General features: G+C 45.4%; 1 protein-coding gene across 4 annotated transcripts in view; it reads left to right on the forward strand.

Annotated features, from left to right (window-relative positions):
* Positions 1 to 25,614, forward strand: part of PLPPR1 (phospholipid phosphatase related 1) — a 168,073-nt gene that overhangs the window by 53,291 nt on the left and 89,168 nt on the right. The window contains exon 1 of one of the 4 annotated variants that reach the window (XM_080986958.1): positions 3,556 to 4,205. The exons of 2 other annotated variants lie outside the window; for them this stretch is intronic. The gene's annotated coding sequence lies outside the window, so the exon portion shown is untranslated. Of the gene's footprint in view, positions 1 to 3,555; positions 4,206 to 4,633; positions 4,747 to 25,614 lie in introns of those variants that run through there. One more of the 4 variants, XM_080986961.1, reaches the window with a different exon arrangement.

Consider the following 25,614-nt stretch of genomic DNA (forward strand, 5'->3'; position numbering starts at 1 on the left):
ATCTGTAACCTGAAGCGTACGTAACCCGAGGTACCACTGTACAGTGCAGTCAGACCATCGGTTCATCCGGCTCAGTGTTATGTCTAAGTGTCAGCAGTTCCCCCAGGTTTCAGACAGGTTCCCCCCCCCCATCCCTTACTGGAATTGCTGGGGATTAAACCTGGGACCCCTTTTTGCATGCAAAGCATGTCAGGGACTGGCTGGATAACCTGTTTTCCTTGCCAGCTCTCTGACACATGGGTTCTACCGATGAGCTAAAACCCGTCTCTGATATACTGCACCAAAGACCAGACTTGAATTAATATCAACAGAGATACGGCTGTTATTTATGTAACACATTTACATTCCAAATGCTTCACATACTCAGGAGCTTGCAGAGTTTGTGACCACCAAGCTGAACTCAACCCATCAGCATGTCTGGCAAGCCACCAGAGGCTTGATAAATTTCCTAGTTTTGCTGCCTGAACTCGAATCGAGTGTCTGAATGCGCTCCATATAAGGCCTGGCTTGGAGCGCACAAACAAGCCAGATGGTTCTAAGAGGGCGATGCAGCTCAGACTTTTTGCACACATCTGCTTAACCTTTGCCCTGTGGTACTCAGTGCTTGACAAAAGATAATGGGGCACCCAAGGCGTACCTTGGATCCTGAACACCTTGTTACTCGGACGTTTTGGCTCCTGAACGCCGCAAACCCAGAAGTGACTGTTCTAGTTTGCGAATGTTCTTTTGGAACCCGAAGATCTGACGGGGCTTCCACAGCTTCCGATTGGCTGCAGGATCTTCCTGCAGCCAATCAGAAGCTGCGCTTTGGTTTCTGAACATTTTGGAAATCGAACGGACTTTGGGAATGGATTCTGTCTGACTTCAAAGGTACGACTGTAGCATATAATATGTTCCATTCATATCTACTGATCTAACGAAGGCCATCTTCTGTTTCATTTGCTCTGGGACAGGGGTCACCAACCTTTTGAGGCCAAGGGGCAAATCTGGAATTTTGAGGAAGTGACGTGGGTACCAGCAACAAATTGGCTGCCCTGTGGTTGTGGCATAAAAAACCAGAACTAATCAAGGAATTGTCCCTTGCTGTTCTGGCCAGCCACTGCTCAAGGAGACTTGCTGTAGAAATGGGATAGACATCTCAGATCCACCCAGAGTTGCGTGTTCAGTATTGTGAGACCAGTTTCACGGAACTCCCTTCTAGCTGAGGTCCAACAGCTCTGCCCTCTCTGCTCTACCCACTGAACCACCAGCACCTGCTGAATCCCCGTTTTTTATTATTATTCCAGCAGCATTTAAACTGGATTCTGTTTTGATAGTTTTAACTGATTTTTGCATTGAGCTCCTTGTGCACGGCTTAAAGGCCATTATAATTTAGCGTTACATAAAATTGTTGACATAAAATAAACAAATGGCACTAATGCATCAAATACCCCACTACCAAAGACAACAAATTCAGATGAAAATGAAAGAGTAGCAAGCAGTGCACATAATAAGCAGCAATTGTAGCTGTGCAGTGTTCCTGTGTGGAATTATTAAAAGATTAGATGCAGCATACAGGCAGTGAAATACAGAGCGCACGTGAATTACAATTATTAGGGCTGGTTTACATATATATCACTTAGCTGTCTTGTTGTGGTGACTTGCATGCTGGTGTGAACCATGAAATACCCTACACCACAGAGAGGACATTCACAGCATCTCCCAGCACCTTGAATAGAATGGTTTGCATCCACCAAGTGATTCCTCTGCACTGATGTAATCAGGTGATGTGCTTGCATGTCTGAACCAGCTCTTAAAAAGAGGATTTTTTAATTATTTATTATTATTTACTAATTGAATAAGGCACATCCAGTAACCCTACAGGCCCTGATATTGCCCTATGAGGGAATAATTTTTCACAGGCACCAGGTTTTGAATGTAAAGGCCAGCAACGCTGGCGACGCTCACACCCATAGGAACCAGAGTGCATAACTGGAGAGCTAGATGAGCAGATTTCCCCCATTCTGTTCCGCTATTGTTTGCAGTGCCCCACCTCCTGCTCTGCCTGCCTGCCAATTTCACTCGGAGAAAGTGAAGATCGGTTTTGGAGTGGGCATATGTGCCATTTGAGGCAGCATCCCTTTCCCCAGTTTAGGGCACGGGAGCCTCAAATTGCTGTTTTAGCAGTGATGCAACTCTGTCCAAGACCTTAGATAGGAACTGGAGGCTCTCAGGTGGACCCTGATCCAGGAGGGTGCTTGCATGCATTTCTTCCTCCTCCTGAGTAGGGCAGCTTCATGGGCAGCTAGCTGGGCAATTCATATAGACACCCCTGAAGATCATGCCTGGTTCACCATCTTCTGCTCCTGTGGCTCTGGGGGCAACAAGTCTTTTATTAGGACTTTTTCTGTATTGGACTGGAGAATGTGTGATCTTTGTCATGTATTTTGCTGTTTCTATGGCTTATAAACCGCCTTGCATCCAGAAAGGCGATGTGCAAAATAAACGTGAAATGAAATGAAACAAACAGGGTAAAGAGCAAGGCAGGAACCTAGGCATCTGATACAGAGACCTCTGGTACTAAGCATGAGTACAGTGGTACCTTGGGTTACAGATGCTTCAGGTTACAGACTCCACTAACCCAGAAATAGTACCTCGGGTTAAGAACTTTGCTTCAGGATGAGAACAGATATTGTGTGGCGGCAGCAGGAGGCCCCATTAGCTAAAGTGGTACCTCAGGTTAAGAACAGTTTCAGGTTAAGAACGGACCTCCAGAACGAATTAAATTCTTTACCCGAGGTACCACTGTATCTGAATCAGATGATTCCTCAGGGTCACCAGCTATGTGTGTGTGTGTGTTGCTGTTCCTTCTTGGAGCAAATTAAAAAATGCTTTTGCAACAACTTCAGGCAGGGAGGAACCTCCAGAGAGAAATCCAAATGGAGAAAAATGTGTAAATATCCTTTGCAAGAATTGTGCCCAAGCTTGTGCCACTGTTGGTGCTGGGGGGGGGGGGTTAAAGAACCTTTTGTGGAAAAGGTTAAAGACCCCTTTGTGAAAGCGACTAAAGGGGAAGAGGTTCAAACCTACGCTGTCACAGCTTCATGATGAGAGACTACAAACCGCCTTGCCAGCCACGATAATGTGGCGTTTCCGTGCAGCACAGGTTAGCGGTCCAAGAAACAAGTGCTCACACAAAGCTCCATAATTCACTCTCCCCACGTGCCTTTCCCTGGAGAAGCCCGAGCTGCGCAATTGCCCAACCTACTTTCCTCCAAAGCGAATTGATGCATTGTACGCGCCTCTGGTTTGGCCTTAAAATCGGACCCAGAAGGGAGCAACTGGAATCAACCTTTCACAATCGCCATTGAAGGATTGACTTTCATCCCTCCCTTTTAAATATATATACATATATGCCTTCTATAGGAAGACATGCTATAGCCGGAAACGGAATCTTACGCTAAGTCGTGCCGCGCGCTTAACACCTCTCTCCCTCCTGATCTCTCTTTGAATAAAGCCAAGGCAAGCGGGGATTTCAGTTCCCCGGAAAGGGTCGCGCGCATCCTTACCAAATGGGGGTGGGAAGTCCGGGAAGCAGGTGAGAAGGGGAGAGCGCATCGCTTGGCACAAAAGGAAGCGGGGGAGGGAGAGAGAAAGAAAAGCGCTAGAGGTAACTCCCCAGCGCACAAGGCGATGCTAAGGAGTGAGCGAGAGCCAGGCGTGGAGGAACCCAGACGAGACCCCTCAGCCTTGGCGCACGACGCCACGCCCCCTTCCCCTATAGGGCCGCGCCTCCCCTGCTTCCAGGACACAGGAGGTGGGAAGCGCAACGGAGCTGCGACGCACGCCCGAGCGGGCGCTTAGGGTCCCCTGGCTGCGCCTGCGCGATCCCCCTTCTCCTCCCCCTCAGCCGCACCGCCGATCTCCTCCTCCCACCCTCCCCATCAAGCCCCTTTCCTTCCCTCGCTCGCTATTTCTCCTCCTGCGAAACAAATAGAGGATCCAAGACCTGGTGGACGGAATACTAGCGGCGTCCTCAATCCAAAGAACTCGGCTCTCTCTCGCTCGCGCGCGCACACACGCGCGTCAAGATAATATATATCCGCACACCCCGAGATCATAATGCATTGGATGGAGAGGGTGTCTCCGGGCGGCAGCTTGCGTGGATCTTGCTACTCCTAGCTCGGATAGCGGTGCCACGGAGAGGCGGACGGAGGGAGAACGAGGTGAGGCAGAGGACGGGGGTTTGGATCGTGGGGAGAGGGGGTTTTCTCCGGGAACCTTGGGGTATCGGCTGCGGAATGAGAGAGAAGGAGGTGGTGGCTTATGGTGGCAGATCGCTAGGAAGGAGGCATGGAAACGTAAGGAGGGCTTTTCGGCGCAGGAGTTGGCTCCGTGTGTGTGTACATGTGTGTGTGTTTGGTGGGCATTTTTCCCTTCTCCAGTCCCACTAGGAAAGTCCCCCCCCCCCCCCGAGTTTAGGAAGCCAGAAAGGAGGGCGACACAAAGAGCACTTGTTGGTGTCTGCAAAGCATGTATAGGATTTTTTAAAATATATATATATATCAAATTGATTCCCCCTCCCTCTAGAGTAGTAGGAGGGCACCGCGTGGGATTGTGTAGGTGGGCGTGCGCAGCACTCGGGGCACATGGAGGCGTTTGCCATGCTCGGGAGTGTGGTTGTGGGTCTGTCGTGATACGGTTCACAATACGTGCGCGCCCCGTGGCTTTGGAGCGAGGGCCGCACATGATCACATCCCAGCGAAGGTGACTTTCTCTCTCTCTGTCTACCTGAGTGCTTATCGGGCTCGCTCGTGTGATTTCTTTGTTGCGCAGAGTTGGCCTCCCCACACTGAGATGAGAGATGAAATACACCTGCTGCGAAAAGGTTGCTTCAAGATGGAATCAGATTTCAATGAGAAACAGTCGAAAAGTGTGCTTAGAATGGATACATGGGGGGGCGGAAGAAATCTGCATATTAGTAAAGTTTTGGCTTTTGCCGCATATCTGTTCCAGGAGTTGGATATGTCTCTATGATGGCGTTCTGCCAAGTCCAGTTGTGGAAATCTGTCCTTGGAAGTGTGTGCGTGTGTATCCCCCCTTTCCTTGACATTAGGCTGGTTGGAAGGTTCTCTCACACACAGCCTGCAAATAGAGATTCGGTTTATGCGTTAAGCTGCTGTGGAGAGGCAGAGAGGAGGGGCCCTGTGGTATCAGCAGATGAAAAGTGGTCCATGCCGGGTCCTCCCTGTGAAAAGAAAGGTTTGTGGTCCTTGCTCTTTTGGAGGTTCCTCATTAGCTGGGCATGACAGTCAGCCAAAGTGGAGTTCATGGCATCAATGGACACTGGGAAAGGCAGCACTGTGGATTTGTGTCATTTTTTGGTATGTTTTCTGGGATCAATTCAGCTGATTTCCTAGGGGTTTTTTTTTAAAAAAAGAACAGTGCATCCATTACCTTCTGATGAATACCAGCAGGAAAACTGTGTGGTGAAATTTTTTAACTCTATGTTCCCATGGAGAATTTCATTCTTTAAGAAAACAAGCTGTGGTGGCCCAATTTCCAGGGCATCACTCATATAATGACAGCTGTCTCCAACCATGCTAGCTTCAGAGTTGTGTGGCCTCTGCCCTGGAATCCCTTGCTCCTCTGGTTATGGGTTTTCTAGCTGTAAAAGAACAGACTTGGAGACTGAACATTGGTTCAGATCCAGTGTGCTGCAATGGTTAGAGCAGGCGTTGGCAAGGTTTACCTTGCCTGGGCCAGTTCACTCCAGCAAAGATCCCTTCATGGGCCGGATTGCATTTCCGACATCTGTGTCTGCGCAGACGTGATTTCTGGCGCCACACAAGCAAGTCCCTGCACTGCGCCGGTTTAGCGCACTGCCCGGGGACTGACCAAGCGGGCGGCTCGGTTCAGGGGCAGCTCGTGGGTCAGTTAAATGACCCCCGTGGGCTGCTTGTGGCCCATGGGCCTTAGGTTGCCAGCCCCTGGGTTAGAGTGTTAGGCTAAGACCTGGGAAACCAGGGTTAGAATCCTCAATCAGCCATGAAGCTCACTGGGTGACCTTGCACCAGTCACTATTCTCAGTCTAACCTAAGTTGTTGTGTGAGTAAATTGTAGAGTGGAGAACCATGAAACCACCTTGAACTGCTTTCAGAAAAAGGTGGTATATATGTAAACGTAATAAATAATAAACTAGGTTAACCCAATGAGGTGCCCTTCAGATGTTGTAGACCAGCTCCCATCAGCGCTAGCCAGCATGACCAGTGGTCACAGATGATGGGAATTGTAGTTTCTAGCATCTGGAGGGTGCCATGTAGGCAAATATTTTGCTTTGGAAGTCGCTGCTGAATACTGGCTGAATTCAAGCCCTGTACTCACATAATCTAATAGCAAACTTGGGTGTGTCACAGAATTTGACAGAAAGCCGATCCTGTCTGTCTTGGGCACATCTCATATAAGTGTTTGGAAACACAAGTTTGACCTCTCTTACTGTTCACACATTTGAGGTTAAACACCTTAGGAAGTACAGTCGTACCTTGGTTGACAAACGCCTTGCGACTCTAACGTTTTGGCTCCCGAACGCCACAAACCCAGAAGTGAGTGGTCCAGTTTGCAAACATTCTTTGGAACCCAAACGTCCAACACGGCTTCCCATTGGCTGCAGGAGCTTCCTGCAGCCAATCGGAAGCTGCATCTTGGTTTTCGAACGTTTTGGAAGTCGAACGGACTTCCGGAATGGATTCCGTCCGACTTCCAAGGTACAACCATATGTCCAGTGGAGGGAAAAAAAGAAAGAAAAAAGTGAGATGTTAATCAGCTCCCAGATTTGGTTACCACAGGATAATCCAAGCAATACTGGAGGAAACTACAGTGGTACCTCTGGTTGTGGAAGGGATCCATTCTGGAGGTCCGATTGGCTCCTGAGGTTTCTGCAACCTGAGGACCGTTTCTGCTAGTGCGCAGACCGCTTCTGTGCATGCACACGCGACGAAACCCAGTAAAATATTTCTGGGTTTGCTGCGTGCCCATCCCAAATTTTACGTAACCTGAGGGTTACATAATTGGAGGTATGACTGTACAAAATACCAAGGGTGACTATTTCCCCAGCTGTGGAGTAAATACTCATGTTGTTTCAGACTAAAATAGTTGTGTTGGTGTATTCTTTATACTCCTATATTAGTACTTTATTAGTAGTTGTTATTACTATGCTTATATCCCAACTTTCCTCTGAGGACCATGGTGTACATGGTTCTCCTCTCCAATTTATTCTCCCAACAACCCCATGAGGTAGTTTAGGCTGAGATACCGTGAGTGGCCCAAAGGTCACCCAGTGAGTTTTGTGTCTGAGTGGAGGTATGAACCCTGGCCTGCCAGGTCCTAGCCCAACACTCGAATGCCAAAGGGTGTGGAATTGAACAATTTCTTCCTCAGCATTGTGGATCATTGGGAAGGTCAGCTGAGAGTGAAATGGGGGTACTTCAGTTGTAGTGGTGGCATTGTGGATGGTATAGAAGTAAAACCGTTAGTACAGTGGTACCTCGGTTTACGAACTTAATCTGTTCCGGAAGTCTGTTCTTAAACCGAAACCGTTCTTAAACTGAGGAGCGCTTTCCCTAATGAGGCCTCCTGCTGCCAGTGCCCTTCCCCCGTTTGGCTTCCGTTCTTAGACCGAGGTAAAGCTCGCAAACCAGGACACTACTTCCAGTTTTGCAGAGTTCTTAAACCGAATAGTTCGTAAACAGGGCTGTTCTTAAACTGAGGTACCGCTGTACTTACTAAAGTTTCTATAGGAGAAGAATGAGGAGGCAAAAGCTATAAATCTCTTTACACTCCACCTTTCTTGTAGTGGGAGAGATTATTCCCACATATTATTTTGTGTCTTAATACACAGGTGGGGGACCTCAGGCTAGGGGGCTGGGTATATCCCTCCAGGCCTGTTGTCACAGGAACATGCTAGTCTGTAATCACACATTCAAAGATGGGAATAACTTTTTATAAGCAAAAACATGATCTGGGTTGAGTGTCAGACCAAATGAGCAAAGCAGCTCATTCCCATTGGTCTTCCTTGCCGAGACTGAAAGTCCTCGCCTCCTCAGGGCTACTTCCAACAATCAGAGACTGCACCTGTGTGCAGCCAATCTCTCATCTGCCCTTTTCATGCCTCTTCTGGTTCTGGGAGACAAGGCGGTGGGGGGAGGGGGGGAGCTTGTCTGTACAAGAGTGGGAAACACCTGTGACTCTTCACCAGCCTGCCACTAACTTTCTCAACTCACTAAGCCTTGTTACCTGTTCAGTCCTGGCATATAAGGAAGTTGTAAAATTTCAATAGAAATGGGAGCTAGTTTGGGATGTGGATTAAAATGAACAGTTTAGATGACAGAGCTGTGTGGTGGAGGAGTGGCTTGGGATATTGCGCTCTTGGGAGTCCATACTTTGCTGTGGCCCTCTAGATGCTGTTGGAGTCAAACTCTCATTGGCTCCATCTAGCATTGCCAATGGTGAGAGAGAAATAAGAGCTGTAGTGCAACAGTATCTGGAAGTAGAGATTCCCCACCCTTGATTTTGCCTACAGCTGCTGTCCTTATGTCTTCCTGGCCTCCATATATCCTTGAGATTTGCAGGGTAGACTAGTGTTCTGGATTCATCCTTTGCTGGACTACGACTCCCACCATCCACAGCCAGCTTAGTGAATGGTAAAGGATGATGGGAGTTGTAGTCCACCAACATATAGAGACCCAAGGCTGAAGAATACTGAGGTAGATTAGGCTCTACTAATGGGGGGGAACAACTCCCACAAACTGAAATACACATTTATCTAAAAGGCATTGCAGCATCAATATGAGAAATAGGGCAGAGTCCTGTCGCTTGGAAAACTTGGCTAGAGCTTTGGAAAGGCTCATATTTTCTTAAGAGATGTGTTGATCTTCCTTGTTTCGAGGGAGCTGATGTAAAACAATTTGATGTGTCTCTTTGCAGGCAATAAACATGACCTATTTTCTCAGCAACAGAGTCTCACTGCAAGAAGAAGGAAGGGAAAAATACTCTCTCCTTCCTTGGGCCCATTCATTTCTCAGAACAAATGAGCGGGAATCAGAAATGAAAGTAGCGCAGACTTTCAGCCCTGCCTGCAATCTGGGAATAAAAGTGCTGGGTCTAATTGTAGGGCTGTTGCAGTCCCTCAGCCTCTAATATGCCAAAACTGTCAAACACCATAGGACAGGGGTAGGCAATCTAAGGCCCGGGGGCTGGATGCAGCCCAATCAGCTTCTCAATCCGGACCACGGACGGTCCGGGAATCAGCATGTTTTTACATGAGTAGAATGTGTCCTTCTATTTAAAATGCATCTCTGGGTTATTTGTGGGGAATAGGAATTCATTCATATATTTTTTTCCAAATACAGTCATCCCTTGAGTTGAATGTGCTTCGGGTTGAGCGTGTTCGAGTTGCGCTCCGTGCCAACCCTGAAGTAATGGAGTGCGTTACTTCCGGGTTCTGCCGCTCTCGTATGCACAGACACTCAAAATGACGTCACACGCATGCGCGGAAGCGGCGACCCACGCACGCACAGATGCGCCGTCGCGTCTTACATTCCGTTCGGGATTTGAATGGGGCTCCAGAATGGATCCCGTTCGCATCCCGAGGTACCACTGTATAATCCGGCCCACCACATGGTCTGAGGGATGGTGGACCGGCCCATGGCTGAAAAAGGTTGCTGACCCCTGCCATAGGACAACACTGCAGGGTTTTTGAATACCACTGGCCTTCAGTATTCCGTGTAATATTTTTTACCAGTCACAATCCCTTTCACCTTGCAGTATGGGGACAATGAACTGAATTTGCATTGGAATTTGCTTTAGCAGGGTCAAATGTTTCGCACTGAATAAGACCTGAGTTAGAAAGAGGTGGAAGTATTCTCTTTCAGGTTAACCTTTGCTGTTTTGTGGAGGTGGGGTTGGGGATACCCAACCGGTGCTCAATTTCATTACATTCAAGTCTTGGAGTTCTCCATTGATTTCTCTAAGCAGCTCTCCTCCCATCCTTGGGGACATCTAAAAATGGCTTCTCAGTATGAACCAGGAAATCCCATATCCGCATGGTGAAATGGTGTTCTCTGTCTCATTTTTGTGTCTGTCTTTTCCCTCCTACCTTTTCATCCATTGCATTCTAGTCACACCTTCCCTGCTCAGTCTCTGCATTCCATGCCACAGAGATCTTATCAGACTTTCTGGAGGTCTCCCTCTTACGAATCCTTTTTGTAAAAAAGATCCCTAAAACCTTGGGGTTCGTGCCAAGTCTGGTGCTATCTTTCCTCTTGAGTGTGGGTTCTACTGGCTTGACTACGTGATGACAGGCACTCTTCCTGAAGTTCAGAAACAGAATACAGTGGTACCTTGGTTTACGAACTTAATCCGTTCCGGAAGTCTGTTCTTAAACCAAATCGTTCTTAAACCAAGGTGTGCTTTCCCATAGCAGCGGAGGACTCAATTTGCAAATGGAACACACTCAACAGGAAGCGGAATGTGTTCTGCTTCCAAGGCAAAGTTCACAAACCAAAACACCTACTTCCGGTTTTGCAGCGTTCTTAATCCAAGTTGTTCATAAACTAAGCAGTTCTTAAACCAAGGTACCACTGTATATAGCATGAACGGCCTGTAACTCAAAGGTGTCTGTGTTCCAGTAGTGAACCTCTGGGAACTGGAAGTATTTCAGGTTTCTGCATTTACTGTTCTCTAAACCAGTAATTACTAAGCACTTTTTGGCAAGAGAATACAAATAGATTTTTATGTTTTATTGTATTTAAATATGAAACCTCCCATTATTGATCCCATTTCTTAATCTGGCAATTCCAAACTCTCATCTAGCCAAGCATAATGCTGCCGTGAAATAAGAGGGAGTTGTCAGCATGATAGTTGGAAACCTTCAGAATTGTGGAGTGGCTGGAAATCTTGAAGATATAAGCACCTAACAGGGATCGTGAGTACAAGTGGGAACTGCAACATAATGTTGCATTGTGAAATGCAGTGTAGAGACCATCTTGGCTGAGAGTCCTAGAAGACCTGCTCCTTGCCTTCCAGGCCTTTTCCCACCTGGCTACAAAAGCTGAGGCTGCTAAACAGACTCTTAGGCTGGGGAACTGTTTAGGGGTGTTTGGTGGGGAGGGGCATTGTTGCTGTTAGTTATATTACTTTTTTTGTATCTTTATTTTAGATGTTACCATGATTTATGTGGACATTGTTTCCATTTGGTTGTGCACTTTTGATGTTTTATTTATCATTTATGACTACTTTTGCTATCTTTGCAATTGTGTAGCTTTTTTCATGTCGCAAGCTGCATTGAGCATCTTTTTAACTATGGAAAGGCTACCGACAAATTAAATTATGTATGTATGTACATGTATGTATGTATGTATGTTCAGGATTCCAGCTAACCAGCCATTGCCTTTTCCATGCCATTTTTAGCCCTTTCTTTCTTTCTTTCTTTCTTTCTTTCTTTCTTCTTTCTTTTTTTCCTTCCTTCCTTCTGATTTAATGCTCCATTAATGAATCCAGCGCACATTTGTTGTGCTACTTTTTGTGCAGGGGTTTTGCTTTGTGGTTATCGACTGCGCAGCTCTATAATATTGTTGCACACGTCAATCACCTGTAAAACAGAGAATCCTCTCTTTGCTTTAAATTGGACAGGGGGAAAAACCCCAGCCGTGCTATCTTGGAAGTTTGGCTTCCTAGACTCCCAGCTGCCTTGCCCTGTCTGACCTGAGAATCATAGGAGACTCCCTAGCAGAATTTGATAAAACTTCAGAAGGATTATTGGGCATTGAATTTTCTTTCTTCACTAATAGGTTCTTTACCATTTCCCCAGGAGCCAGCTGCCATAAGACTGATGGTATGGCTTTCTCCTCTTCTTTAAATAATTTTTAAAAATCAGTTTGTTTCATTATGTGCTCCTGTATTTTTGAGAATGCACGAGACACATTTCCCACCTACCTATTTCCCTGCTTAGAGAAGCAGTGGGCAGAGAGAGCAAGCGACCAGATGGCAAAACTGCTGGCAATCTACATACAGCACAAAGGCATTGAAGAAGGGAAATTCAATAAATTAGGCCTCTCCCCTCCCATATTATTCGTTTTTTTTAAATCAACTAGACTCCCACTCATTGCATTAGGAAAGGGATCAGGTTTCGATAAGGGAGCACCTTGGAGGGAAGCATGTTAGAAAAGGCTCGATATAAATTCTGCAGTAGGTATACGCAACCCCACAAAACCTCCATCTAAGCCAACCTTTCTCAACCTGTGGGTCCCTAGATGTTGTTGAACTACTACTCCCATCACTCTTAACTAGCAAGGCCAGAACTCAGAGATGATGGGAGTTGTAGTCCAACAACATCAGGGGACCCGCAGGTTGAGAACCGCTGATCTAAGCCATTCAAGTTGTAGCCAGTTACACCGGAAGAGATGGGGATCACAGTATGTTAAAGGTTCAGCTGCCCTCATGAATCCTTTGAGCAAGTGGGTGCCCACCCATCTACCATAGTATAATTTAATAATCTACCAACATCTCCTCCTATTAACAAAGGGACACAACAAAGGGATGGTATCCACAATATACAAAATACTGCTCCAAAATCCCACAAACCCCCTTGATGTAATCAAAAAACAATGGGAGAACAACATAGGCTATGAGATTAACCCCACTCAGTGGACCAGAATGTGGTCTAAACCTCCCTTTAAATCCATATCAGTGAAAAGAAAAGAACTCACTCTGAAACTCACTTGCAGATGGTACCTAACACCACGGAAAATAGCGCTAATACACCCAGGAACCTCACGAAAATGCTGGAGAGGATGCACCTCCACAGGCACATACCTCCACATGTGGTGGGAATGTCCTGAAAGCCAACTCTTCTGGATATCAATCATACAAGAAATATGCAAAATAACTAAGCAAGTATTAGATGTCACCCCAGAACTGGCCCTGCTAAACATCTTCCAAGATAATATTCTACCAATATGTTGCATGATCTCTGATGCTCATTTCTTGCCTCCTGACCAGATTGAGCCAGGGGAGAGGTTCCTCAATGACTCCAGTCTATTTATACTAGACAATCATTATATTACATTACTCTGCAATCATCTTCTGAGGCCCTTCTTTGTGCTTCAGAGGTCCGAAGGGTGACAACATGACAACAGGCCTTTTTTGCGGTGGCTTCCCCCTCATGAAATACTCTCCCCACAGAGGTTCATCTGGTGCCTTCATTATACAGCTTTAAGCACCAGGTGAAAACATTGCTCTTCAACCAGGCCTATAATATTTTATTATTGTACAATCTATGATATTGTACACTTAATGTTCTGCAACCCTTTTGACTGGAGGAGGGGTTATTGCCTTGTTTTGGTTTTGTGTTTTTATCCAGTATTTTTATCTTTTGAACTGCCGTGAAATCTTCAGATAAAGGCAGGTGGTATAACAACAACAACAACAACACTTTGTTCAATGATGTTGACTATTGCTGAAGGTGTGAACATGAGAGAGATGCAGAGGTTTCTTTCAGCTGGAACTCGCTGGAACTCAGTTCCTACGTCTCTCAGGTGGGCACCATTGCCATTCAAAGAGAACAAAGGAGGTGTTCATTGTAATTTTTGGCACCTCTTTTTTCTAGAAAAATAACACTGAATGGATGCTTGTGCACTGCCATGGCTAGGGGATGGGGGGCGGGAAGCATAGCATAAGCTTAGAAAGGTACAGTTGGAACTGAGATTTTTGTCTTTGTTAGCTGGGAATGGAGTGCTCATTTTCCTAATTTGTTTTATGTGATGGCATGTCCTCTTTTCTGCATGATAAATGGTGGCTATCAGTTTATTGCTTGATTGTGTCAGGTTGTTATCATGGAGGATCTGCTATAATAGATCATTCTCTTTTTATCGTGCCGGCTCGCTACCAAAATAAAAGGAGGCCAGCCAGGATGTGATAAGGAAGAGCAATCCGTGGTAATGCGTTTAGGGTAATGCTTTTGCAAAACAATGAGTTGATAGTTGCTGTTTATCATGGGGTGAAATGTAGCTTCTATCACATAAAATGATCGTGTACGTTGGCCCTGAAAAACAAATGTGCAAGTAAGTAATGATGAAAACACATTCACCCTACAAGGTTCAAGTGATAGCAGACTTTGGTTTGCCGCCTTGCTTAAGACAGATGCAGAACAGTTGTGGCTAGAGTGTTCGTGCTGAATGCTGAAAATCCAGCATTCTGCTTCTTTTTAAGGATTAACATGCATCATAAACGGGAGGTGGTAGGTAGATAGAAACTTGATAAATGAGTATTGATAGAAGTTTGTTTAGGGCACAGAACACCTATTAAGTGGTGGGGTTGCCTGAAGGAGGAGGACCTCTTACAGAGATCTCAGTGCCTAGGCAACTTTGTATTAACCAGCTGGGATCACACTGGGCATGTAAATACTTGCTCACCTGGCTGATTGCCTGTAACATCCTGTCATGTGATGAGGACAGTATTGCTCCACTGGTTCCCCAAGTTATGATAGTATGAAGATGCATGGTAAAAATTTCCTCAAAATTTGGCAAGGCATTACAAATACAGTGGTGCCCCGCAAGACGAATGCCTCGCAAGACGGAAAACCCGCTAGATGAAAGGGTTTTCCGTTTTTGAGTTGCTTCGCAGGACGAATTTCCCTATGGGCTTGCTTCGCAAGACGAAAATGTCTTGCGAGTCTTGAGATTTTTTTTTCGCTTTTCCCCCCTTTATCTAAGCCGCTAAGCCTTTAATCGCCTTTTAGCAGCTAATCCGATAAGCCGATAAGCCTTTAATAGCCGCTAAACCGCTAATAGCGCTAATCCGTTAAGCCGCTAATAGGGTTGCTTCGCAAGACGAAAAAACCGCTAGACGAAGACTCTCGCGGAATGGATTAATTTCGTCTTGCGAGGCACCACTGTAGCTGGCTTACCAAAGGAGCATACAGGCAACTATTTACCAAGTGGTAACTTTCCATTACAGGGACACGGGTGGCGCTGTGGTCTAACCAGTGTTCCCCAACCTTGGGCCTCCAGCTGTTTTTGGACTACAATTCCCATTATCCTTGACCACTGGTCTTGCTAGCAAGGGATGATGGGAGTTGTAGTCCAAAAACAGCTGGAGGCCCAAGGTTGGGGAACACTAAACCACTGAGCATAGGGCTTGCTGATTGGAAGGTTTGAATTCCCGCGATGGGGTGAGCTCCCGTTTCTCAGTCCCAGCTCTTCTGAGTAGATATGCATAGGCTGGCCCTATTAAAGGCTTTCTGGAAAAGACATGTTTTGGCCAGACATCTAAAAGAAGACTGTGTCAAGGCCTGGGAAACTGCCTCAAATATGGGTTCATTATACCATGTTGAAGGGACGCGAGTGGCACTGTGGTCTAAACCACAGAGCCTAGGGCTTGCCGATCGGAAGGTTGGCGGTTCGAATCCCCGCGACGGGGGTAAGCTCCCATTGTTTGGTCCCAGCTCCTGCCCACCTAGCAGTTTGAAAGCACGTCAAGTGCAAGTAGATAAATAGGTACTGCTCCGGCGGGAAGGTAAACGGCATTTCCATGCACTGCTCTGGTTTTGCCAGAAGCGGCTTAGTCATGCTGGCCACAGCATGGAAAAACTGTCTGCAGACAAACGTTGGCTCCCTCAGCCAGTAAAACGAGATAAGCACCTCAACCCCAGAGTCATTTGTGACTGGACTCAATTGTCAGGGGTCCTTTACCTTTACCTTTTTAACTTGTCATTGTGTATGTGCGTGATGACTTTATAAGCCAGTGATTTGTAATATTCTATTAAATGATGGTTGCCATCCTCACTGCTTTGCAGAATGTGTGTGTGTAGCCCAACTTATGAAGCAGTTACATCATGGGTTGTCAGCATCGTGCCCCACTGCTGCAATTAGGCAGGGGAGGGGGGGAAACTATTGTTTTATATGACTCTATATTGTCTATATTCATCCTTAAGCAAGACATGGACATTATTATATATGCACGACTGTCACCCAAAATGGTGACAGTATATTTCTTCTCCCACTTTGAAATGCCTAGTGCAACTTATTCATATTGCGCTTTCACAACTTGGTGGATTTAACCCATATCCCTCAAGTTGCAGCTGCATATGTTGCATATTGGCAATTGAGAGGAACTCAGTGCTGTGATGTCATAACATAACATGTGTAAGTTGTCATAGACCACATCCAGCCCACTGAGACATGGGAAGTGACCCGTCAGCCCCCACAATCATGTCTCCCGATCTGATCAGGATATAGAGCATTCTGTCTGTGTTTTTAAAGAGATCACGCTTTATCACCTGATGTACACATAACATCCCTTGGTCTTCTCTTTAAAGAGCAGACAAATAGAACTTTTATCTCCAATCCCAGCACCACAGTACTATGATTGGAGATAAAGCCTTTAGGTTTAAAAGGCATCATTTCTACCATCTTTATATCTGATTTTAGCTCTGTGGTGCTTTGTGCTAAGATCTGTTGATAAAATTCCTCAGCCTGGATATGGGGAGAAATGCTGGTTGTGTGTCTGCGTTTGTGCATGTATGAGTATATGACTGCATGTTTATGCATGTATGAGGGGGGTGCTGTGTGCCTGCATGGCTGTGTTTGTGTGCTGCATGTGTAGTTTGTGTATGGGCGCAATATGTATATACCTGTCAAGAATCAGGTGTAGGTCAGCAATACAAAAAACCACTAGTGAGCCCAGCATTGCAGGGGGTTGGACTAGATACCTTCTGGCTCTTTAGATTATATGATTCTAACTCTTCCCATTAGGTCTTAGCCAAAGTGAGGCAGTTGCAAGGGCTGAAGGTCCCTCCTAAGTCTCCTCCTCTCCCATGTTTTTTCCAAGCAATCAGAGACTGCGCCTGTGTGCACCCAGTCTCTCCATCTCTGCATCTTTTGGTGATGTGTTCTCACGGAAGCCAGCTGGCTCATGAGAGAGCATGGCACCGCTGAAGTGCCAGCACCAGCTACAAGCACCAGCTCATCCTCGGCGTTTGAAATTCGCCAGGCACGTTTTACACCTGGCCACTGGCCACTTGCGACCAAGTGAAGATGGCTGGGCACCAAGATGGCGCCTGACATCTCCACGATCTGGAGGTGTATGCCTGGAGATCCTTGGATCTGGACTGATTTCATACACTAATACCACTATCCTGTAGAATTCTATTTGTTATATTTTATCTGCACAATCAGAGTGAGTTTGAGGAACCAAAAAGCTGTATTGAAAAACACAACTTTCGAGTCGTCTGCCCCCCAAATGGCAACTTGTCATTCCTTTTTGGCGACTGTAGCCCTTCTTTAAGCCCTGGCGCCTAGCTAATATATCTGAGTTTCCAACACTGTTCTTCCTCCTCCCTGATCTCAGTGGTGGTGCTGGAGGGGGGAATAAAGGGACATTCCAGGATCAAATCAGAAGCCGGGATGGATTCTCTTATTCCAGGAATGTTCCAGAAAATCGGAACGCTTGAAGGGTATGGGCGTGTGACCCTTTGATGTTTGCCCAGAATGGAATAATACCCTTGACCTGAAGAAAGTTCCTCACCCCAGCATACACTATACAGTGGTACCTCAGGTTAAGAACTTAATTCGTTCCGGAGGTCCGTTCTTAACCTGAAACTGTTCTTAACTAGAGGCGTGCTTTCACTAATGGGGCCTCTTGCTGCCGCTGCACCGCCGGCACACGATTTCCGTTCTCATCCTGGGGCAAAGTTCTCAACTCGAGGTAACTCTTCCAGGTTAGCAGAGTTTGTAACCTGAAGCGTTTGTAACCTGAGGTGTTTGTAACTCGAGGTAGCACTGTAATGTCTTTGTTGTTGTTGTTGTTGTTGTCACGGGCGCTGTGTGAAATCTGTTTTTTAAAATAATTTTTATTTATACTTTTCAAGTTTATACATTTCACTAATTTTATACATTTCACTAATTTTACAATCATTTTGACATTTCAAAACTTGACTTTCTTCCCCCTCTTTTTGCGGTTCCTTAAATTTATTTTTAATACCTTCCGCATATCCAAATTAACCCAATTTGCTCATTTATTCATCTTCTTTAAATATATATGCTTATGAAACTGCAGGTAATTACAATAATCCTGCCAACGTTTTTATCTGTTTACAATTTATCTGTAAATATTCAATAAACCATTTCCATTCTTTTATAAAAAGTTTGTTATCTTGATTTCTTATTCTTCTGGTAAGTTTCGCCATTTCTGCATATTCCGTAAGTTTTTGCATCCACTCTTCCTTTGCTGGGACTTCTGCTTCTTTCCATTTTGGGGCACGTATACACTATAATGTGAAGCTCTGGTCTTACCCAAAATAATTTATTTCTGTTTAATGGCCATGGTTCATCGCACACGCTCACCAATTTTATGCTGCTGAATGCCTGCTCGGTGTAACAGCAACAGCAACAAATGCTATGTGTTTACTTGATTTTCCATAGCATCGTAAAGATTGTGAGACTGGATGGTTTGTTCACGAGGCCTCATTGTCAACAATAACAAGGAAGTTTGCAGATGTTCCTCCTCTGGGGGGAAATACTACTCAGGTTCATGTGATATCCTTAAATGTGTATATGACTTTTCACAAATGCACGCCATATATTTATTCTGTCTTCTGGGGCCCTCCCTGGAGAGACAAGGTAATTTTCTTCATTCCGATGGTGCTTTACGGCGAGAGCCGACACATTTATATTGAAAAGTCTGATGCGCTATCTCATTACAGTTTCTGATTTGCCCTGTGTGCAGCTGAGATCTTGCACGCTATGCTAAAAACAATATGCGGCAAAAGGCTGGAGATTATAATTACTTGGGAAGGGGTGGGGGGTGGGGAAATGCAAGGCTGCCAGAGTTTTTGATCATCTCTCATATAAGCAAAGAGCTCCATCATTATTCTCATTGCCTAACCAACCCAAGATGTTGCTTCTGGGCAGACCCATATGTGCAAATAATGGAGTAGTAATCAATCTAAGGAACTCTCCCTGGGGTGGTTAGAAACCAAAATGCAAAACACTGCTTTCTGCGCTGGATGAAAAATGTATTTGGGAGGTGGGTGCTTCCTCCCCCTTCCCCCCCCCCCCGAATATCTGATAAAGGTTGGCTATTATTTTGGGAGGGTGGAATGCCCTTTTAAAATATGTTGGGAGGGGTTACAGTGGACGCTCGGGTTGCGACGTGATCCATGTGGGATGCACGTTCACAATCTGCAGCATTCGCAACCCGCAGTGGCGCGTCTGCGCATGCGCAGGTTGCGATTCGGCACTTCTGCGGATGCGCAAAGCGCGATTTAGCGCTTCTGCACATGCCCAACCGCCGAAACCTTAAAGTAACCCGTTCCGGTACTTCTGGGTTTCGGCAGTCCGCAACCTGAAAAAACGCAACCTGAAACATCTGTAACCCGAGGTATGACTGTATTGGGTTGCACTGCTTTTTGTTTTTATTATGTATTTTGTGTTTTTTACATTGTGATTTTATCCTGAGACCTGTGGGTATAGGGCGGTATACAAATTTAAGAAATGATAATGATAATCTTGCATTCTCATTTTGCATTTTTCTGTTGTGAACCACCCTGGGATATTTGGATGAAGGGAAGTATACAAATTTAATAAATAGAAAATGAAAGTAAATTGCTTTTATAGAAAGCCCTGCTTTGCTCATGAGAGAAAGGTAACATATAGCACTGTTATATGGATGTAGATCTTCAATTTCTGGAAGTTACAGTGGCGTTGCCTCCCTGGGCTTTAGCTATTGCAGAGTGCCGCTGGTTTGGCTGCTTGTGGGGCAAACCATCATTCGCACTGGCTGCCAATCTGCTTCTGGGCCAAGTTCAAGCATGTACAGCCTGAGATCAGGTTACCTGAGAGACCACTGTACCCCTTTTATACCCAGTATTCTGCAGAACTTTCCCTAAAATATCAGAAGCCTGTTGCACAACAACTTGAGGCAGTGTGGCTTTCAGTGTAGCTGCCCCTGTTTTGTGGAACAGCATCTCTGTTGAGTTATGTTGGGCATCCATCATTTGTACTTTCCAGAAACAATTGAAGACATCCTTGTTTTGACAAGCATTTCCAGCCAGATAAAAACGCCGGGTGCGTTCATTTCTAAACCTATATTTAGCTCTGTGGTCTTCTGTATTGTTTTCAACCCTATTTTTAGCTGGGTTTTTTCTTTTCTTTTATGAGTGTAAACTGACGTCAATTTACATAAAAGCCAACTCATAATGAAACAATGATAGAAATAATAAGAGTAGTCTCGCAGGGGCAAAGATGCTAAACGTGATGATGTGAGAAACATGGCCTGTATGGTCCTTTTTCAACAGGAAAGACACTTTGAGAGGAAAGATCTACAGACTGAGAAGGGAGGAGATTGCTTACTCCAGATTGTTGGCCAGAGAGCTCACACATCTGAACTCTTTACATTCTTCCGTACAGGCAGTGGTTGCCTCAGGAATTACAGCTCTCTGTTATGTAGCAAACTGAAGAAAGCTTGTCTGACTTCTTCTTCTTCTTCTTTTTAAAGAGGAATATATTTGACAGCATTCCTATCACAAATATCTCTGTGTAGAACATAGCTAGCTATCTCTCAGCGCATCTTTTGCTGCCTGTAGACTACTAATCAGGTAGCTCGGAACTTGTCTGGCAGACATAATGTTCTGAGTTGGGTGGAAATAGGCTGCATGCCTAAGCTCCACTTCTGATTCCTGGATCCAGCATGGATTCAATTGCTGAAATAGCCAGGCCAGCCTGGTAATGGCCCACTAAGCATGGATAGTTAAGGGAACAAAGAGAGTGGCTCTGTGCCAGAGGGGAAACGGATAGGCCTCCCTCCCTCAGCTATCTGTTAATTAGAAAGACAGAAGGCCAGAGTTGAGAATTACGTGAGCTAGAAGCTGCAGCCTGGAAAAAGGGGGGGGGGGCGAAAGAGAGCATAAGGCCTGATTTCTGCTGGAATCCAAGGCTGTGGCTTTGAGAGAAGCAGGTCCTTTTGGGGTGTGATACTGTGACCGTCTCCATCATAGGCTCAGGTTGTAGATATGTGTAAATAAACCATAGATCATGAAGACACCACAGTCTCCGCTGTGCCTCATTCCCAAAAGGAAACGCGAATCTTAGGTAAGCAAACAGCAATACCCATGGAAGACGTTTTAATCCTATGCATCAAAACCGTACTCCTTCTCTGAGTGTGGATCCTTATTTAGCCAAATGGCACCCATATACACACAAGAGGGAGGTATCAGCAAGCTTTGGGAGAACACAAATGTTAGCAGAATTACAGAACACAGTGGAACCTTGGTTGTTGAACATCTCTGTTGACGAGCATTTCAGCTTTTGAACGCTGAAAAAACGGAAGTAAGTGTTCCAATTTCCGAACGTTTTTTTGAAGCCGAATGTGCCACGTGGCTTCTGTTTTGAGTTTCAATATTGTATTGAGGCTTCCGCTTTCAGTTTTTGGTTTTTGAATGTTTCAGAAGTTGAACAGTCTTCCGGAATGGATTACGTTTGAAAGCCGAGGTTCCACTGTAAAGTATTTGGGGGAAGGGACTCTAAGAGCTTAGGGGACACAGAATGTTGACTAACTGGAGGTGAAAACTGGGGTGTGTGGGAAAAGAAATAGATTTAAATATCCTGGAAAGGGGTGTGTCTGGGTGAAATCCTAAGCAGGATCACTTCATATTGCAACATTTTGTTGCAGGGCTCACTTGTGACTTCTTGGTGAGTATCACTGAAGTCTCAGTAGACATGGAGACCATGGAGTGGAACATCTTGCAGTGGCCCATAAGCTACATTTTCATAGCTGCCAATATACACATGGAAAGTTGGACCTGAAACATTCAGCTACAGAAACTGTTGGAAATAGCCAGAGGCAGTACGCCTTTGAACACCAGCAGCTACAGTAGGAATCAGCAAGTGCTTTTGTGCCCAGGTTCTGCTTGCAAGTGTTTGGTGTCATGTTTGTTCCCTTAGTGTCTCCTGCTCTGAGCTTGAGTCTGCATCACCATGTGGGCCAGGATTCTGAAGCCTGCATTGTGATTTGCTGCCTGGCGCAAAGCTGCCAATCGTGAGTCTGCATCGCAATGCAGTCCGGCCTTTGGAAGCCTGCATTGTGATTCGCTGCCTGGTGCAAAGCAGCCAATCATGCACTGGGTGGGTGTCGCCAGGGGCTGGCTGAAGTGTATATAAATCAGACCTTTCCCCATGTTTTCCCAGTCTGTTCATGAGGCTTCAATAAAGTCTTTAAGCAGAATCACTTCCTTGGGACTTGCCATGGGCATCTGGTTGGCCAATGTGAGCGCAGAGTGTTGGGCTAAATGGGCCTTTGGCTTGAATCTAGCTTAAACTCTAGTTCTTAAACTCTTGTACAGTCCACCCACTTATCCAACCCTTGAAATATTCTGCTGTTCTGGCTGGCTGTATTTTAAGTCAGTTTCCACTCCCTAAAGATATCATGGCTGCTTCTCTGTTTACTGTACGCCAAGGATGAATGACAGGTGAACTCAGTCATTTCCACATTTCCATATCTGGAGGGGCAAAGATCCCCCACACCTGGAGTTTTTGTCTTGTCTGTCTGTCTATTATTTATTTATTCAATATTTTATTTCCTTATGTTAATTCATACAAATTATACACCAATGCCACTTAATTGTAAAACATCTCAAGAAGTTTACAAAAAGATAAAAACAATAAAATCAGGAGTTACGTGCAATATTTATTTCTTACCTATTCTTCCTCACTGAAAGGGATCACAGGTGGGGTTGCATCAGAAATTTAAAACATAATGCATAATAAAGGCAGAATAATGAAGCAGAAGAATAGTTTAGTACAAGGCAACACTTTATACATCATGGTAAATTTGACCCTTGCTAGTGATAGTGATGTATGGAAGTGAGAGCTGGACCATAAAGAAGGCTGATCGCCGAAGAATTGATGCTTTTGAATTATGGTGCTGAAGGAGACTCTTGAGAGTCCCATGGACTGCAAGAAGATCAAACCTCTCCATTCTTAAGGAAATCAGCCCTGAGTGCTCACTGGAAGGACAGATCATAAAGCTGAGGGTCCAATACTATGGCCACCTCATGAGAAGAGAAGACTCCCTGGAAAAGACCCTGATGTTGGGAAAGAGAGAAGGAGAAGGGGACAAAAGAGGACGAGATGGTTGGACAGTGTTCTCGAAGCTACTAACATGAGTTTGACCAAACTGCGGGAGGCAGTGGAAGACAGGAGTGCCTGGCGTGCTCTGGTCCATGGGGTCACGAAGAGTCGGACATGACTAAACAACAACAACAAAGTGGTGCCTGGTTGACATTCTTCTTGTCTTTGAAAGTAACACACAGCCTTGAACTACAGTAGATTTGAGATGCAGCGTGTGGTTGAGGGCAAGTGCATTATCTACAAGAAAACTTTTAAAACCTAAGACTAAGGCAGGAGTTGAGCATGATTTGTACATTTTTTTAAAAAAACACTATCTCACGAGATGCCAAAAGGCCTGTACTGATTCTGTAAATCACTACAAATTTGCACAATTTCATTTTGCACAATTTCGTCTGTACTGCATCTGTATACTGTTTGTGGAAGACATTCTGGTTTTGCTAGCCATGAGGAAGAAAAAGGAGGTTTGCTGCACACGAAAGCCCTGCTCTGGCCACTAGCTACCACCTTTGACTTCTGAAGCTTAAACAGGTGTTATGATTTCCATCCAGAAGGGCAAGGCATGTGCATTCTTTAAACGAATAAAATGAAGCTGAGCTTGTCAAGATTCTGCACCCCATGCTGCCCTCTGCAGATTTTCTGCACTTGTACAGAGCTGCAATATACACACAGCCCTACCCCAAAGTCTGGTGATACTCACTGTAAATCTGAGCATGTGGTAGCTGCAGACAAAGCCTGCCTTTGTTGGTTCCCAGGCCTTGGTGAGCTGGTCATGTGCATCTGCCAGCTTTGGGCATGTTGCCACGAGCATCTCTTTTCGAGTGTTTATGGTTGTGTGCCAAAAGCTAAACCCCACACTTCACAACAAATATGCATCATCAGCCTGCCGCTGGCGGGGAGCCAACGCAAGGCAGGCATTCCAAGTTCTTCTCCTATAGCCGTCGTGCGCACACACAGTAATCATGGGAACTACTGGTCTCATCTCTTTGAGATCACACTCGCCCAAATGCGAATTGTTCATTTGTACGTAAGGTGCTGGCTGACAGTATCGGCGGTAGAATTCTGGCATGCATTTCCTCTGGAGAATGCAAGAAGCTACACTTGGGTAAGCCTTAAGATTCAAGCTGCTGACATTTCGCAGGCTTGCATCACACCCAATGCAAAGCCTGCTATCTCAAGTGTGTGTGTGTTTGGTTTAATTTGAGAATGCGTGTTGAGATGCAGCCAAGCTTAGTAGATCTCTTTTTTTCAGGATTTGCTAAACAAAACAACCTCCCCGACAATAAGCCCTGCTGCTGGGACTGTTGCTCCTGCCTCCTGTAAAATTTAGTCCTCTGTTTTTAATTGTTACACAGGCAGATGCAACTATATCTAGGTAAGAGATTCGCAATTACCATACTTTTCAGTGTATAAGACGCCCCCATGTATAAGATGCCCCCTCTTTTTTGCGACTCAAAATAGAGAAAATGGGGGGAGATTGCCCGCAGTTGCTGAGCTTTTTTGGGGAGGGGGGATGAAAATCGCTCACCTGCAGGAACAACACAGCCAATCACACGTATATTGGCAACGCCACCAATCGTCTGCACGCTTGCTGAAAGCAAGCACCAATCGCCCGCCCAATTGCCACAGCAGCCAATAGCCCGCGGACCTTGCAGCACCCACCTGCAAAAACACTGCTGACAATATCAATAGCATAATATTTTAATAAAATAACCTAGTCTTATACACGGAAAAATATGGTATACCTGGTTTGGGTTGCTAGCTGAAATGCATGCTTCCCACTGACTCTGACTCCACCACAAGAATGGGCTCTTGGGTGAGTTTTGGAGGTTTGCTGAGGATGGGTCTATCTCCTTACCCACTCATGGTGGGCTTAAAATGCCTCTTCGCCAATACCCATTGGATTGTAGTGCTATGCTGAATCTATAGCATCTCTCTTTTCAAAAGCAGTCTGGACAGTGTCCTCAGAAGAACACAACAAAGCCGTTTCAGGACCAGCTAATCCATTTCTCGCACGAACCTTTTCAGTAATTGCTTTCCGGCCAGAAGTCCTGAAAGGCACTTAAACAACTTTCAGGGAAATTAATTAAACTGCCAACTTTGCTTTTTATCAAATGCCCAGCTCTTTTGTATTGCGCTTCAGCTGATTTCAAATGACTGTACAGACAACGTAAACCACCTTCCATGTGCATTTCTTGTGTCAAAGGCCCAAGTCAGTTTAATTGCTTGGTAGGGGAAACATATTCTCCGACCTTTCCTGAGACTTTGGATTTTAGATTATTGATCTGCATTCAAGACTTCAACCAAACGGATATACATATATCAAAGAGTATTCCCTCCAGTTAGGGAAAACAGAGGGCTTGAACTGACAAGCGGTACATTTTTATTGGATACTGTTTCTTCTTAGTAGAAAGAGGACTCCTTTTCTAACATTCCAGTGCTGTCTGAATGTTAATAC

This window comes from Podarcis pityusensis (genome assembly GCF_964106645.2).
Source record: "Podarcis pityusensis genome assembly, chromosome: 17".
Classification (NCBI taxonomy): domain Eukaryota; kingdom Metazoa; phylum Chordata; class Lepidosauria; order Squamata; family Lacertidae; genus Podarcis; species Podarcis pityusensis.